Source organism: Symphalangus syndactylus, chromosome 9 (assembly GCF_028878055.3).
Source record: "Symphalangus syndactylus isolate Jambi chromosome 9, NHGRI_mSymSyn1-v2.1_pri, whole genome shotgun sequence".
NCBI classification, from domain to species: Eukaryota; Metazoa; Chordata; class Mammalia; order Primates; family Hylobatidae; genus Symphalangus; species Symphalangus syndactylus.
In genome coordinates, this window is record NC_072431.2 from 106,868,018 (window position 1) to 106,884,280 (window position 16,263).

The window sequence follows — 16,263 nt, forward strand, 5'->3', positions numbered from 1 at the left end:
ACGCTGAAGCCACCGTACGGCATCAAGGGTGAAGCATGGTGGCTAGCGGAGCCCGCAGCTCGACAGGTGTGCTGGCGTGGCCCTCTACCTGCCCCGCCGCGGCGGCCTGCGGCCAGGACAAGTAGGCTGGCGACATCTGGCGGGCCGCGGGCAGAGGGAGGGGAGGCGGGGCGGTGTCTCCCTCACGTGACCCCAACGGCGCCTAGCGCGTCGCGCTGCGCCCCAACCGCGGGGTCGGTCACGGTCTGCGCCTGCGCGGGCCCCGGCTCGCTAGCCGTCCTGCGGGACGCCGGCGGTGATGGGTGAGTGTGGGACGGGCGTGGGGAAGCACCGGGCTCTCTTCGCATGAGGTTGGAGGGAGGGGAAACGCGCCGAAGGGCCCGTTGGGGCAGCCTGCTGCCCTGGGGGCCCATCCCTGTCTTCTATGCGCTCCGGCTGCCCTGGCCGGGCCCCTGCGGGCCCCACCCAGGCGGCGCGCGCGGAATCAGTTCTGAGCCTCCTCGGCTCCCGGCTCCCCCGCCTGCCGCGGGTGTTTGTCCGGCTGCTGAGCGACTTTTCCCGCGAAGGCGCTGTCCCTTCATCTGGGCACGCCCTGGGCTGGGGAGGCACCTCCCTGGTGCACAGGAACCGAAGGGGCGGGGAGGAGCAGGGCGCTGCCTGCGCCCGGGGGAGAGCGGGGATGGCACCGCGCAAGGGCCCCTGCCTCCCGGGAGACTGGGATTTCGGCCTCACCTCGGGACCCCTGACTGTGGAGTGTCAGAGACGGAAGAGGACTTAGTGATCTTGTCCAGCCCCCTCCCCGCCTTTCACAGGTTGGGGAAATGGACGCCTGGAGAACAGTAAGTTCAGCTACATAACCTGGCAATGCTTGTTCTGCGACACCATGTTGCATCGCGTTGTAGGGAGCTCACTTGTACAAGAATTTTCGGGGACGGTGGTGTTGGTGGTGTTAGTCTCCATCCATTATTTGGTGTTCAGTTTAGCTAGATGGAGTAGGTCAGCACCTCAACTTTCTGCATAACCTTTGTTTTGCACCTCACAGCTCTACCTAGCCGATCTTAATTCCCACCTTCTGTTTCTCTCTACTTGTAATCTGTGAAACAGAAGCCCTTGAAATGTATAGTGACCTTGCCATTTTGAGCTGCTCCTCGCCGTGCTTTGAAAGGATTCCATAGGATCAAAAGGTGCTAGGACTCTTAAGATCCCATAGTGGTTTAGAGCACAGGTTACCGCTTTGGAACTGGAATCACCCTTAGCGCATCTCAGGGAAAAATAAGCAAGGAGTTGACTCATCTGATCTCTCGTTTGGTAAATGAAAGCAAACTCAGATTAGTGGATTTTAAAATTAGATATTTCTTTGTCTTTATATTGGCAAGATAGTGTCATAACCAGGATTAGACCCGGGCTGATCTTGTTCTGAATGCTGACTCAGACCTGCTGACTAGTGGAAATTCACATCCTTTGAGAATTGGAGTCACCCTCTCCCCAGTTTGCAGAGACCTTTGTGCTGGGGTCATATCTGTATCATGCTGATCCATGTAGGCTGTAAATTACAATAAGGTTTTAGACTTTACACTGTTTTCTTAGTCACAGAAGCTTGACACTTGTAGTTGCTTGAAAATCAAGTTCATTAACTGCTCCCTTATGATGAGATAGTTTTACGTAGCAAACAAGCGTAAAGTTATGGTAAATAAATTTTGCAATAAATTGCAAAGAATTATCCACATTAATGAATAAAAATATAAAGATCAGTTTAGCAAAGAAATTTAACCATGTTCACAGTATAGGTAAACATGCAAAATTCTAAACTGCACTACCAAATAATGCTGTGCACATTATGCTTCTATTGCTAAATTAAGAACATGTTCACACCATCCTGGTGTGTAGGATTAAACTAGAGAAAAAGCTTTAAATCTGTAAAGTCCAGGAGGGTTTCATAACATTTTTCCCCCATCTAGGCCTATTTTTTAAATCTGAGAATCGCAATGTACAGTAATGTTCTTAAAATAGTTTGATATGGTAGTCAATAAATGGTTAACTTCTGTTAGCTGTAGTTTTCTGCTTAATAACAGTCCCCATTCTCACACAGAGTCATAAATAAACTAACCTTTATTTGCAAAATTTCAGAAAGTAATACAAGTAACATTCCAGTAAAAGTGAACATGGACAAAATTTTTCTTGTTGTTCAAGTACGCAAATAACTTGGCTTGTACTGTCGAGGAGCATATGTAAACAGCTTGTAGGTGGTGACTTTAGAATTTAAAATGTTTTGTGTGCTCAGTGTGTAAAAATGGTTTTGACATTCATAAATTTTTGTCACAATATCATGTAATCATGTACATTAATCTAAATATTCTTGTTGATTTAACATTGTTTAATTCTGAAACTGAAGAAGTGCAAAGCATTACATAGGTATCAAGCATTTCTAGACTAAGTTTTAGAACTTCAAATATTGATTAATCTTAGCTTGTAAGTGTACTAATAAGAGTTTTTAACTCATACCTATCAGCTGAATCAGTAAAAAGTAAGGATGTGGTAGACTAATAATTATCAAACTTAATACCGTGACAAACTTCAGTGTCTAGAACATATCTTGAAGTTAATCATATTAAGCCCCAAAACTCTGTACATTAAGAAAGGGAGAGGAGAGAGGGAACAGATGATAATTCTGGAACCTTTTTTTCCTTTTAATCTTATTTTTACTGTGAATAACAACACTAAACTGACTAACTGAAGATTCTGGGACACTTATAAGCAAGCAGAGTTAAGACAAAATGCCAACTCTCTTAAGTAGTAAGAGTTTTGCTCAAAGAAAAGTACATAGCCTTAAACAGTCAAGTTATGAAACAAAGGATAAAAATACTTGTCTCACTTAAGAATTACAAGAAAACAAGCCAGGCACAGTGGCTCACGCCTGTAATCCCAGCACTTTGGGAGGCCAAGGCAGGCTGGATCACTTGAGCTCAGGAGTTCGAGACCAGCCTGGCCAACATAGTGAAACCCCGTCTCCACTAAAAATACGGAAATTAGCCGGGTATGGTGGTGCGCCTGTAATTCCAGCTACTCGGGAGGCTGAGGCAGGAGAATCGCTTGAACCCAGGAGGTGGAGGTTGCGGTGAGCCAAGATTGTGCCACTGCACTCCAGCCTGGGCAACAGAGTGAGACTCTGTCTCAAAAAAAAATTTTTTTTTTTTAAACTAGGTGAGCATGGTGGCTGATGCCTGTAGTCCCCTTTGGGAGGCCAAGGCTGGCAGATGGCGTGAGCCCAAGGAGTTTGAGACCAGCCTGGGCAATGTAGAGAAACCCTGTCTCTACAAAACATACAAAAATTAGCTGGGCTTGGTGATGTGGGCCTGTGGTCCCAGGTACTCAGATGGCTGAGGTGGAAGGATCGCTTGAGCCCAGGAGGTCAAGGCTGCAGAGAGTGCAGTGAGCTGTGAGGTAGCCACTGCACTTCAGCCCAGGTGACAGCAAAACTCTGTCTCAAAAAACAAAACAAAACGAAACAAAACTGAGAAATAGTAAAATTGGTAATTCACAAGCTGCTTCTTTGCTAGGAGTGGGAAGGTTATAAATTAGATAAATTGATAACCCTGCTCAAGAAAAAAGGGAACATAAGTACACAGGTTAGAAATAATTTTTTAAAACAGCAAGTGTTGGATGGGTGCATTGGCTTGTAAATCCCAGCACTTTGGGAGGCCAAGGCAGGAGTTCAAGACCAGCCTGGGCAACAATAGCGAGGCCCCCTCTCTACTAAAAAAATGTTTTTTAAAAGTTAGCCAAGCATGGTGGCATGCACTTGTGGTCCTAGCTACTCAGGAGACTGAGGCCCCCGGGGTCCAGGCTGCAGTGAGCCATGATCATACCACTGTACTCCAGTCTGGGTGACAGAACAAGACCCTGTCATCATTTTTTTTTTTTTTTCTGGATGGAGTCTTGCTCTGTCACCCAGGCTGGAGTGCAGTGCTGCGATCTTGGTTTACTGCAACGTCTGCCTCCTGGGTTCAAGCGATTCTCCTGCCTCAGCCTCCCAAGTAGCTGGGACTACAGGCGTGTGCCACCACACCCGGCTAATTTTTTGTATTTTTCGTAGAGATGGGGTTTTACCGTGTTAGCCAGGATGGTCTCGATCTCCTGACCTCATTCATGATTCGCCTGCCTTGGCCTCCCAAAGTGGTGGGATTACAGGCTTGAGCCACCACACCTGGCCAAGACCCTGTCTTTAATAATAAAAATAGGCTGGGAGCAGTGGCTCATGCCTATCATCCCAACACTTTAGGAGGCCAGCATGGGAGGAACACTTGAGCCCAGGAGTTTGAGACCACCGTGGACAACATAGTGAGACCCTATCTCTACAAAAAAAAAAAAAAAAAAAAAAAAAAAAAAAAAAAAAAAAAAAAAGGCGATATAAATTAAACCAGAATTTTTTTTTTTTTTTAAGGAAATCCAGTTATCAAAATTGATTCAAGAAGAGAGAACCTAACAGAACAATAACAATGGAAGAAATTGGGAACATTATCACAGAGCTATCATCCTGCCAAACTCCAGGCTCAGATGATGTCACAGGTGAATGCTATTAAACTTCAAGGAACAGATCATTTTGATAAGATTTAAGTTGTTCTACAGTATGATGGGGGTGGGGGGCGGAGAACCACATATTCTTTTTACAAAGCCAGTGGAGCATTGACACTGGCACTTGATGTGAAGATAGTATTAAAACTGAAAACTTATCTGAGTGCCAAGGCTTATGCCCATAATCCCAACACTTTGGGAGGCTGAGGCAGGAGGATTTCTGGAGCCAAGGAGCTTCAGACCAGCTTGGGCAACACAGAGTGATCCTGTCTCTACAAAATGAAAAATTAGCCAGGCATGGTGGTGCACGTGTGTGGTCCCAGCTGGGAGAATTGCTTGAGTCTAGGAGCTTGAGGCTGCAGTGAGCCATGATTGTACCACTGCAGTCCAGCCTGGGTGACAGAGTGAGACCCTGTCTTGTAAAAGAAGAAAAAAAAATGACAACATGATCTGTTATGAACAGTAATATGAAATTTTAAAATATTAGTAAATGGAAGTTAGCAATATGATAAAAGAATATTTCACCACAGCCAAGTAGCATTTATCCACATATTGCAAGAGTGAGTAATCACCAAGAAATATGCTAACATAATACACCAAATGAATAAGTCAGAAAAGACAGAAAAGAATAATAAAATAGTTTCCCCTTGTTGAGTTCCTACTGTACACTAGACTGCTGTCCCGGGCACTTTACATGTTATTATCTCAGTTAATTGAGCGAGTCTATGAGGTAGTTAATAGCCGTGTTTTATAAAGAGAATAAGCAATAGAGTGACTTGTCAAAGGTCACACAGTACATGTGTGGTGGAGCTAGGATTTAAGTAGGTAATTAGTAGGTTCCAGAGGCTGTACTCTTAAATATTACACTGGCTATCTCCAGTGTTTGTATGATCATCTCAGGAGCTTTCTAAAAGCATTTGACCAAAGTTTAAGATAGACTCTTGGGTTATTGGTGGTGGGAAGGTGTGGAGGTGATTGAACTTCAGTACAACAATAATAAATGTATATTTCTTTCCCGTGTTTGAAAATTCTCTCAGTTTGACTTATCAGTTGACTAGAAAAATGGAATCCTTTTTTATTTTATTTATTTATTTATTTTTGAGACGGAGTCTTGCTGTGTCGCCCAGGCTGGAGTGCAGTAGTGCAGTCTTGGCTCACTGCAACCTTGCCTCCTGGGTTCCAGCAGTTCTGCCTCAGCCTCCCGAGTAGCTGAGATTACAGATGCATGCCACCACGCCCGGCTAATTTTTTTTTTTTTTTTGAGATGGAGTTTTGCTCTTGTTGCCCAGGCTGGAGTGCACTGGTGCAATCTTGGCTCACTGCAACCTTGCCTCCTGGGTTCCAGCAGTTCTCCTGCCTCAGCCTCCCGAATGCTAGGATTACAGGCATGTGCCACCACGCCTGGCTAATTTTGTATTTTTAATAGAGACGGGGTTTCTCCATGTTGGTCATGCTGGTCTCGAACTCCTGACCTCAGGTGATCCGCCTGTCTCAGCCTCCCAAAGTGCTGGGATTACAGGTATGAGCCACCGTGCCTGGCCACCCCCGGCTAATTTTTGTATTTTTAGTGCAGATAGGGTTTCGCCATGTTGGCCAGGCTGGTCTTGAACTTCTGACCTCAAGTGATCTGCCTGCTTCGGCCTCCCAAAGTGCTGGGATTACAGGTGTAAACTACTGCGCCTGGCCTGGAATCCATTTTTAATGGGAAGCACAATTTCATAGTTAATAGTTGGGGGCAGGAACTTAAGTTATAATTGCAGCTCTACTAATTCTTAGAATGAATATAGATTGAAGTCTTGGGGTTTTTGGCATAATGTGTGAGATGAAATTATGTGATAGCAGTAGGAAGGCCTCCTTCACTTCATGTTTACAGTAGAGTCCTACAGATGGGCAGGGGTAGATGATAAACAGGGAGGAGGGATACTTGAGTGGAATAAATCTTATATAACTCAACTCATCAGTGAACGTTTTTGGGTCTTGATGATTTGTTTCCCTGTGTAAACTTGAAAACTGCTAGGACCTGGATTATGAACACTCAGATGACAAGAACTTCCTGTTAAAAACCAAAAGCCAACTTAATGATAATCCCTAGGAGAGTTCCCACAGGTGTCAAGAAAAATATAAGAACTATAATTATATATACGTAATTATATATAGGGATTTTAATTATAATTTATTATAATCCTTTATTATAATTTAATTTTGTTCAGGAAGTATTTGTCAGTTCAATAAGAAGAAAGAATTACACATAAAAGAGAAGGCAAAATTTTTTGCAAGTGATCTTTTACATGGTGGAAACTAAAACATTCACCAAAAAACTGAGACATAGTAGGAATTCAGTAAGTTAGCTGGTTCTAACCTTAATACCCAAGAATTGTTTGTTTTTTTCTTATGCAAACAAAAACTAGTTAGAAAATTGATGGAAGTAAATAGCCTATGAATAATAATAATCAGGCAGGGCAAAGTGGCTCATGTCTGTAATCTCAGCACTTTGGGAGGCTGAGGCAGGAGGATCGCTTGAGCCCAGAAGTTGAAGACCAGCCTGGGCAACATAGTGAAACCCCATCTCAAAAAGTAAAATAGTTAAAAAATTTAGAACAGGGCGGGGGGTGGAGCCAAGATGGCCGAATCGGAACAGCTCCGGTCTACAGCTCCCAGCCTGAGCGACACAGAAGACGGGTGATTTCTGCATTTCTGTTTGAGGTACCAGTTTCATCTTACTAGGGAGTGCCAAACAGTGGGTGCAGGACAGTCAGTGAAGCGCACTGTGTGCGAGCCGAAGCAGGGCGAGGCATTGCCTCACTCGGGAAGCGCAAGGGGTCAGGGAGTTCCCTTTCCTAGTCAAAGAAAGGGGTAACAGACGGCACCTGGAAAATCAGGTCAGTCCCACCCTAATACTGCGCTTTTCCAACGGGCCTGGAGAACGGCACACTAGGAGATTGTGTCCCGCACCTGGCTTGGAGGGTCCTATGCCCACGGAGTCTCGCTGATTGCTAGCACAGCAGTCTGAGATCAAACTGCAAGGCGGCAGCGAGGCTGGGGGAGGGGTGCCCGCCATTGCCCAGGCTTGCTTGGGTAAACAAAGCAGCCAGGAAGCTCTAACTGGGTGGAGCCCACCACAGCTCAAGGAGGCCTGCCTGCCTCTGTAGGCTCCACCTCTGGGGGCAGGGCACAGACAAACAAAAATTCAGCAGGAACCTCTGCAGACTTAAATGTCCCTGTCTGACTGACAGCTTTGAGGAGAGTAGTGGTTCTCCCAGCACGCAGCCGGAGATCTGAGAACGGACAGACTGCCTCCTAAAGTGGGTCCCTCACCCCCGAGCAGCCTAACTGGGAGGCATCCCCCAGTAGGGACAGACTGACACCTCACTCGGCAGGGTACTCCTCTGAGACAAAACTTCCAGAGGAACTATCAGACAGCTGAATTTGTGGTCTCACGAAAATCCGCTGTTCTGCAGCTACCACTGCTGACACCCAGCCAAACAGGGTCTGGAGTGGACCTCTAGTAAACTCCAACAGACCTGCAGCTGAGGGTCCTGTCTGGTAGAAGGAAAACTAACAAACAGAAAGGACATCCACACCAAAAACCCATCTGTACATCACCATCATCAAAGACCAAAAGTAGATAAAACCACAAAGATGGGGAAAAAACAGAGCAGAAAAACTGGAAACTCTAAAAAGCAGAGCACCTCTCCTCCTCCAAAGGAACGCAGTTCCTCACCAGCAACGGAACAAAGCTGGACGGAGGATGACTTTGACGAGTTGAGAGAAGAAGGCTTCAGACGATCAAACTACTCTGAGCTACGGGAGGAAATTCAAAACAATAGCAAAGAAGTTAAAAACTTTGAAAAAAAATTAGACGAATGGGTAACTAGAATAACCAATGGAGAGAAGGGCTTAAAGGAGCTGATGGAGCTGAAAGCCAAGTATCGAGAACTACGCAAAGATTGCAGAAGCCTCAGTAGCACATGCGATCAACTGGAAGAAAGGGTGTCAGCGATGGAAGATGAAATGAATGAAATGAAGCGAGAAGGGAAGTCTAGAGAAAAAAAGAATAAAAAGAAATGAACAAAGCCTCCAAGAAATTTGGGACTATGTGAAAAGACCAAACCTACGTCTGATTGGTGTACCTGAAAATGACAGAGAGAATAGAACCAAGTTGGAAAACACTCTGCAAGATACTATCCAGGAGAACTTCCCAAATCTAGCAAGGCAGGCCAACATTCAGATTCAGGAAATACAGAGAACGCCACAAAGATACTCCTCGAGAAGAGCAACTCCAAGACACATAATTGTCAGATTCACCAAAGTTGAAATGAAGGAAAAAATGTTAAGGGCAGCCAGAGAGAAAGGTCGGGTTATCCACAAAGGGAAGCCCATCAGACTAACAGCTGATCTCTCGGCAGAAACTCTACAAGCCAGAAGAGAGTGGGGGCCGATATTCAACATTCTTAAAGAAAAGAATTTTCAACCCAGAATTTCATATCCAGCCAAACTAAGCTTCATAAGTGAAGGAGAAATAAAATACTTTACAGACAAGCAAATGCTGAGTGATTTTGTCACCACCGGGCCTGCCCTAAAAGAGCTCCTGAAGGAAGCACTAAACATGGAAAGGAACAAACGGTACCAGCCCCTGCAAAAACATGCCAAATTGTAAAGACCATCGAAGCTAGGAAGAAACTGCATCAACTAACGAGCAAAATAACCAACTAACATCATAATGACAGGATCAGATTCACACATAACAATATTAACTTTAAATGTAAATGGGTTAAATGCTCCAATTAAAAGACACAGACTGGCAAACTGGATAAGGAGTCAGGACCCATCAGTGTGCTGTATTCAGGAAACCCATCTCACATGCAGAGACACACATAGACTCAAAATAAAGGGATGGAGGAAGATCTATCAAGCAAATGGAAAACAAAAAAAGGCAGGGGTTGCAATCCTAGTCTCTGATAAAATAGACTTTAAACCAACAAAGATCAAAAGAGACAAAGAAGGCCATTACATAATGGTAAAGGGATCAATTCAACAAGAAGAGCTAACTATCCTAAATATATATGCAGCAAACACAGGAGCACCCAGATTCATAAAGCAAGTCCTGAGTGACCTACAAAGGGACTTAAACTCCCACACAATAATAATGGGAGATTTTAACACCCCACTGTCAACATTAGACAGATCAATGAGACAGAAAGTTAACAAGGATATCTAGGAATTGAACTCAGCTCTGCACAAAGTGGACCTAATAGACATCGACAGAACTCTCCACCCCAAATCAACAGAATATACATTTTTTTCAGCACCACACCACACCTACTCCAAAATTGACCACATAGTTGGAAGTAAAGCTCTCCTCAGCAAATGTAAAAGAACAGAGATTATAACAAACTGTCTCTCAGACCACAGTGCAATCAAACTAGAACTCAGGATTAAGAAACTCACTCAAAACCGCTCAACTACATGGAAACTGAACAACCTGCTCCTGAATGACTATTGGGTACATAATGAAATGAAGGCAGAAATAAAGATGTTCTTTGAAACCAACGAGAACAAAGACACAACATACCAGAATCTCTGGGACACATTCAAAGCAGTGTGTAGAGGGAAATTTATAGCACTAAATGCCCACAAGAGAAAGCAGGAAAGATTCAAAATTGACACCCGAACATCACAATTAAAAGAACTAGAAAAGCAAGAGCAAACACATTCAAAAGCTAGCAGAAGGCTAGAAATAACTAAAATCAGAGCAGAACTGAAGGAAATAGAGACACAAAAAACCCTTCAAAAAATTAATGAATCCAGGAGCTGGTTTTTTGAAAAAGATCAACAAAATTGATAGACCGTTAGCAAGACTAATAAGAAAAGAGAGAAGAATCAAATAGATGCAATAAAAAATGAAAAAGGGGGTATCACCACCGATCCCACAGAAATACAATCTACCATCAGAGAATACTACAAACACCTCTATGCAAATAAACTAGAAAATCTAGAAGAAATGGATAAATTCCTCGACAAATACACCCTCCCAAGACTAAACCAGGAAGAAGTTGAATCTCTGAATAGACCAATAACAGGCTCTGAAATTGTGGCAATAATCAATAGCTTACCAACCAAAAAGAGTCCAGGACCTGATGGATTCACAGCCGAATTCTACCAGAGGTACAAGGAGGAACTGGTACCATTCCTTCTGAAACTATTCCAATCAATAGAAAAAGAGGGAATCCTCCCTAACACATTTTATGAAGCCAGCATCATCCTGATCCCAAAGCCTGGTAGAGACATAACCAAAAAAGAGAATTTCAGACCAATATCCTTGATGAACATTGATCCAAAAATCCTCAATAAAATACTTACAAGGGATGTGAAGGACCTGTTTGAGGAGAACTACAATCCACTGCTCAATGAAATAAAAGAGGATACAAACAAATGGAAGAACATTCCATGCTCATGGGTTGGAAGAATCAATATCGTGAAAATGGCCATACTGCCCAAGGTCATTTATAGATTCAATGCCATCCCCATCAAGCTACCAATGACTTTCTTCACAGAATTGGAAAAAACTATATGGAACCAAAAAAGAGCCCGCATCGCCAAGTCAATCCTAAGCCAAAAGAACAAAGCTGGAGGCATCACGCTACCTGACTTCAAACTATACTACAAGGCTACAGTAACCAAAACAGCATGGTACTGGTACCACAACAGAGACATAGATCAATGGAACAGAACAGAGTCCTCAGAAATGATGCCGCATATCTACAACTATCTGATCTTTGACAAACCTGACAAAAACAAGAAATGGGGAAAGGATTCCCTATTTAATAAATGGTGCTGGGAAAACTGGCTAGCCATATGTAGAAAGCTGAAATTGGATCCCTTCCTTACACCTTATACAAAAATTAATTCAAGATGGATTAAAGACTTAAATGTTAGACCTAAAACCATTAAAATCCTACAAGAAAACCTAGGCAATACCATTCAGGACATAGGCGTGGGCAAGGACTTCATGTCTAAAACACCGAAAGCAATGGCAACAAAAGCCAAAATTGACAAATGGGATCTAGTTAAACTCAAGAGCTTCTGCACAGCAAAAGAAACTACCATCAGAGTGAACAGGCAGCCTACAGAATGGGAGAAAATTTTTGCAACCTACTCATCTGACAAAGGGCTAATATCCAGAATCTACAATGAATTCAAACAAATTTACAAGAAAAAAACAACCCCATCAAAAAGTGGGCGAAGGACATGAACAGACACTTCTCAAAAGAAGACATTTATGCAGCCAAAAAACACATGAAAAAATGCTCATCATCACTGGCCATCAGAGAAATGCAAATCAAAACCACAGTGAGATACCGTCTCACACCAGTTAGAATGGCCATCATTAAAAAGTTAGGAAACAACAGGTGCTGGAGAGGATGTGGAGAAATAGGAACACTTTGACACTGTTGGTGGGACTGTAAACTAGTTCAAGCATTGTAGAAGTCAGTGTGGCGATTCCTCAGGGATCTAGAACTAGAAATACCATTTGACCCAGCCATCCCATTACTGGGTATATACCCAAAGGACTATAACTCATGCTGCTATAAAGACACATGCACACGTATGTTTATTGCAGCACTATTCACAATAGCAAAGAGTTGGAACCAACCCAAGTGTCCAACAACGATAGACTGGATTAAGAAAATGTGGCACATATACACCATGGAATACTATGCAGCCATAAAAAATGATGAGTTCATGTCCTTTGTAGGGACATGGATGAAACTGGAAAACATCATTCTCAGTAAACTATCGCAAGGACAAAAAACCAAACACCGCATATTCTCACTCATAGGTGGGAATTGAACAATGAGAACTCACGGACACAGGAAGGGGAACATCACACTCCGGGGACTGTTGTGGGGTGGGGGGAGGGGGGAGGGACAGCATTAGGAGATATACCTAATGCTAAATGACGAGTTAATGGGTACAGCAAAACAACATGGCACATGGATACATATGTAACAAACCTGCACATTGTGCACATGTACCCTAAAACCTAAAGTATAATAATAAAAAATAAATAAATAAATAAATAAATAAAAATTAAAAATATAATAGTAACCAAAAAGGTAAAATACATAGATGTAAGAAATAAGATCTATGTGAAGAAAATTTTAATGCTTTAAAGTTTGCAAAGAGTTGTAAGTAAATAGGAAGATACCAAGTTCTTGTAAAGTTAAGGTTCAATTTTGGAAAGATGATCAGTATTTAAAATTAAGATAGACTTGCCATGTCCTGCTTGTCATTCCCTCCGGACAGCTAGTTAATGACCTCCTGGTGCACGGGGCCTTGATACCTTCTGTGATTGCACTTACCTCCCTATAGTCTAATTATTTGCACATCTCCCCTGACATAGGTACCTGACATACATATGCTCTTTAATTTTCACTCTTTCCATCTAAATACCACTAAAAATTCAAAGTTAATACTATTCTGAACCTTAAATATTTATTTATTGAGACAGAGCTTCGCACTTGTCACCCAGGCTGGAGTGCAGTGGTGCAATCTCGGCTCACTACAACCTCCCCCACCTGGGTTCAGGTGATTCTCCTGCCTCAGCCTTCAGAGTAGCTGAGACAACAGGTGCACACCACTATGCCTGGCTAATTTTTGTATTTTTAGTAGAGATGGGGTTTCGCCATATTGGCCAGCCAGACTGGTCTCAAACTCCTGACTTCAAGTGATCCACCCACCTTGGCCTCCCAAAGTACTGGGATTATAGGCGTGAGCCACTGTGCCAGGCCACTCAGCCTATTTTAAATATATATGCTTCATTCTGTGGATGCATCTTCCACCATAAAACACCAACAGGATTTCGGGGAAGAGTACACTGAAGTTTACCTGAGAAAAGTGAGAGGGCCAGAAAAACTGTAATAATTCTCTTTGGAGGGGGAAGCCCTACTAGATGATGAACTATATTTTGATGCTGCAATAGGTTAAAACAGGTTAGTACTAGAGAAGAAATACTAGGCTCTTTGTGGAAAAGAATGGAGTGCAGAAATAACCGCAAATGCCCGTGGGTATTTAGGTTATACTGCGACTGATGGAAACAAAGTTCAGTCATCAGTAATGTTGGCAGTCTCTTATCTTTGCCTCACTTCTTATACTGATATTCCAGAGAGATTACAGTATATGTGATAATTCACCATAAAAATTATGGAAGGGCCTATAATCTGAGCACTTTGGGAGGCCAAGGCAAGCAGGTCACTTGAGGCCAGGAGTTTGAGACCAGCCTGGCCAATGTGGCAAAACCATGTCTTTACTAAAAATACAAAAATTAGCAGGGCATGACGGCACACACCTATCGTCCCAGTTACTTGGGAGGCTGAGGCAGGAGAATCACTTGAACCAGGAAGGTTGTAGTGAGCCAAGATCATGCGACCGTACTCTATCCTAGATGATAGAGTGAGACTGTCTCAAAAAAAAAAAAAAAAAAGCTGTGGAAGGAAGCCTGGATTACTTGTTTATAATTTTGAAGTAATGAAGACCTTCTTAGGAGAACATGAAATCTAGAAGTTGAGATATGTTTAATATTCAAATTAAGAACTTCAGTGTATAAAAATGATATAGACATGGAAAGATTATTTGCCACAATTTGACTAAAATAGATTCATTTTCTTCATATCCAAAAGATATTTTACAAATCAATAAGACAACCAAAGTGCCAGCAGAAAAATGGGCAACATATGTGACAATGTATAGTAAAGAAGTGGTCAATTGAGACGAAAGATGCGGAATCGTACTCACAGATTTTCAGTGGCAGGCAAGGTGGCTCACTCCTTGTAATCCCAGCACTTTGGGATCACTTGAGGCTAGGGGTTGGAGACCAGCCTGGCTAACATAACAAGACCCCTTCTCTACAAAAAAAGAAGTAAAAAACAAAACAAAACAACAAAAAAGCCGAATGTGGTGGTGTATGCCTGTAGTTCCAGCTACTCAGGAGGCTGAGGCAGGAGGGTCATTTGAACCTAGGAGTTCGAGGTTACAGTAAACCATGATTGTGCCACTGCATTGTAGCCTGGGCAATACAATGAGACCTTGTCTCAAAAAAGAAGTTTTTAATGGCCAAACAATTCACATGGTATAGGTACAAGGTTGCCCATTGCTGCATTGTTTAAAGGCGAAATAGAAAAAAACAATACCCAAAGGAATAGTTCTACTATAAGGATACATGCACAGCCATGTTCACTGCAGCACTATTCACAGTAGCAAAGACATGGAATCAACCTAAATACCCATCAGTAGTACATGGGATAAAGAAGACATGGTACATATACACCATGGAATACTATGGAGGCATAAAAAGAACAAGATCGTGCCCTTTGCTGGAACATGGATGGACCTGGAAGCCATTATTCTTAGCATACTAACTCAGGAACAGAAAACCAAGTACCACGTGTTCTCACTTATAAGTGGAAGCTAAATGATGTGAACTCATGGACACATAGAGGGGAACAACACACACTGGGGCCTATAGGAGGGTGGAGGGTGGGAGGAGGGAGAGGATCAGGAAAAATAACTAATGGGTACTAGGCTTAATACCTGGGTGGCAAAATAATCTGTACAGCATACCCCATGGCACAAGTTTACATAACAAACCTGCACACGTACCTCTGAACTTAAAATACAATTTTTTTTAAAAGGCCAGGCCAGTGGCTCATGCCTGTAATCCTTGCACTTTGGGAGGCCAAGGCAGACGGATCGCTTGAGCCCAGGAGTTCAAGACCAGCCTGGCCAACATGTTGATGGCCCGTCTCTACTAAAAGTACAAAAATTAGCCAGGCATGATGGCGGGCACCTGTAATCCCAGCTACTCGGGAGGCTGAGGCAGGGGAATCACTTGAACCCAGGAGGTGGAGGTTGCAGTGAGCCAAGATCGCACCACTGCATTCCAGCCTGGGCAACAAAGCAAGACTCTGCCTCAAAAAAAAAAAAGTAAAAAAAAAAAAAAAAAAATGGTGGGTGGGGGCAGGTTTAATTAGACCTTTCCTCTAGACACTCTCTGGAAGGTCTTGGAATTAAAAACGTGTATCTTTTGTATACCCACTCACACACTTGGCAAGCTGAATTGTTCACAGGCTTTTCCAGACCTTACTAATACAAAACAAAACCATAAAAAAAAAAAAAAACAGCAACCATAAATAGGAGGTAGAATAAATTGTATACAGTGCAGTCATTTCATAGAGTACTGTGCAACCATTCTAAACACTGAGGTATCTCTGTGCTGATAGTAGATTCCAAAATGCATTGTTCCATACCTCACGTTTTTCACTTAGTAGTATGTGTGTGTTTCTTTTTAGAATGATGAGTAGGTTGAAGAGGGCAGGGAATAGGGGTTGGTGAGCGTGAACAGAGTCAGGCTGATTGCTGCAGGGTCCCTTGCATTAGTTTAGGTGAGAAGAGACCCGAGTAGGCCAGTGAGCCTGGAGGAGAGGCTCTCTGTGTGTTTAATTGATTTCCAGCTTTTTTTCTCTATTCATGTAGGTAATACACGTTTCTTTTGTGAATTTTTATTTAAATGATTTTTTGTTGTTGTTACTGGATCTATAAACAGCCCAACTCCAAGGAATCTGGCATCTCTCAATGGAGCATACAGGTGACTTCATAATCTAACCTCATTAGTAACTGCCAAAATTGGAAGTA

At 43.0% G+C, this 16,263-nt stretch overlaps 1 protein-coding gene across 6 annotated transcripts in view; it reads left to right on the forward strand.

Annotated features, from left to right (window-relative positions):
* Window positions 1–16,263, forward strand: part of SLC25A51 (solute carrier family 25 member 51) — a 49,256-nt gene continuing 32,993 nt past the window's right edge. For 2 of the 6 annotated variants that reach the window (XM_063609031.1, XM_063609030.1), the window contains exons 1-2: window positions 159–302; window positions 4,442–4,566. The gene's annotated coding sequence lies outside the window, so the exon portion shown is untranslated. Of the gene's footprint in view, window positions 840–4,441; window positions 4,567–16,263 lie in introns of all 6 variants that reach the window. The other 4 variants (XM_063609029.1, XM_055293642.2, XM_063609032.1 and 1 more) reach the window with 4 other exon arrangements.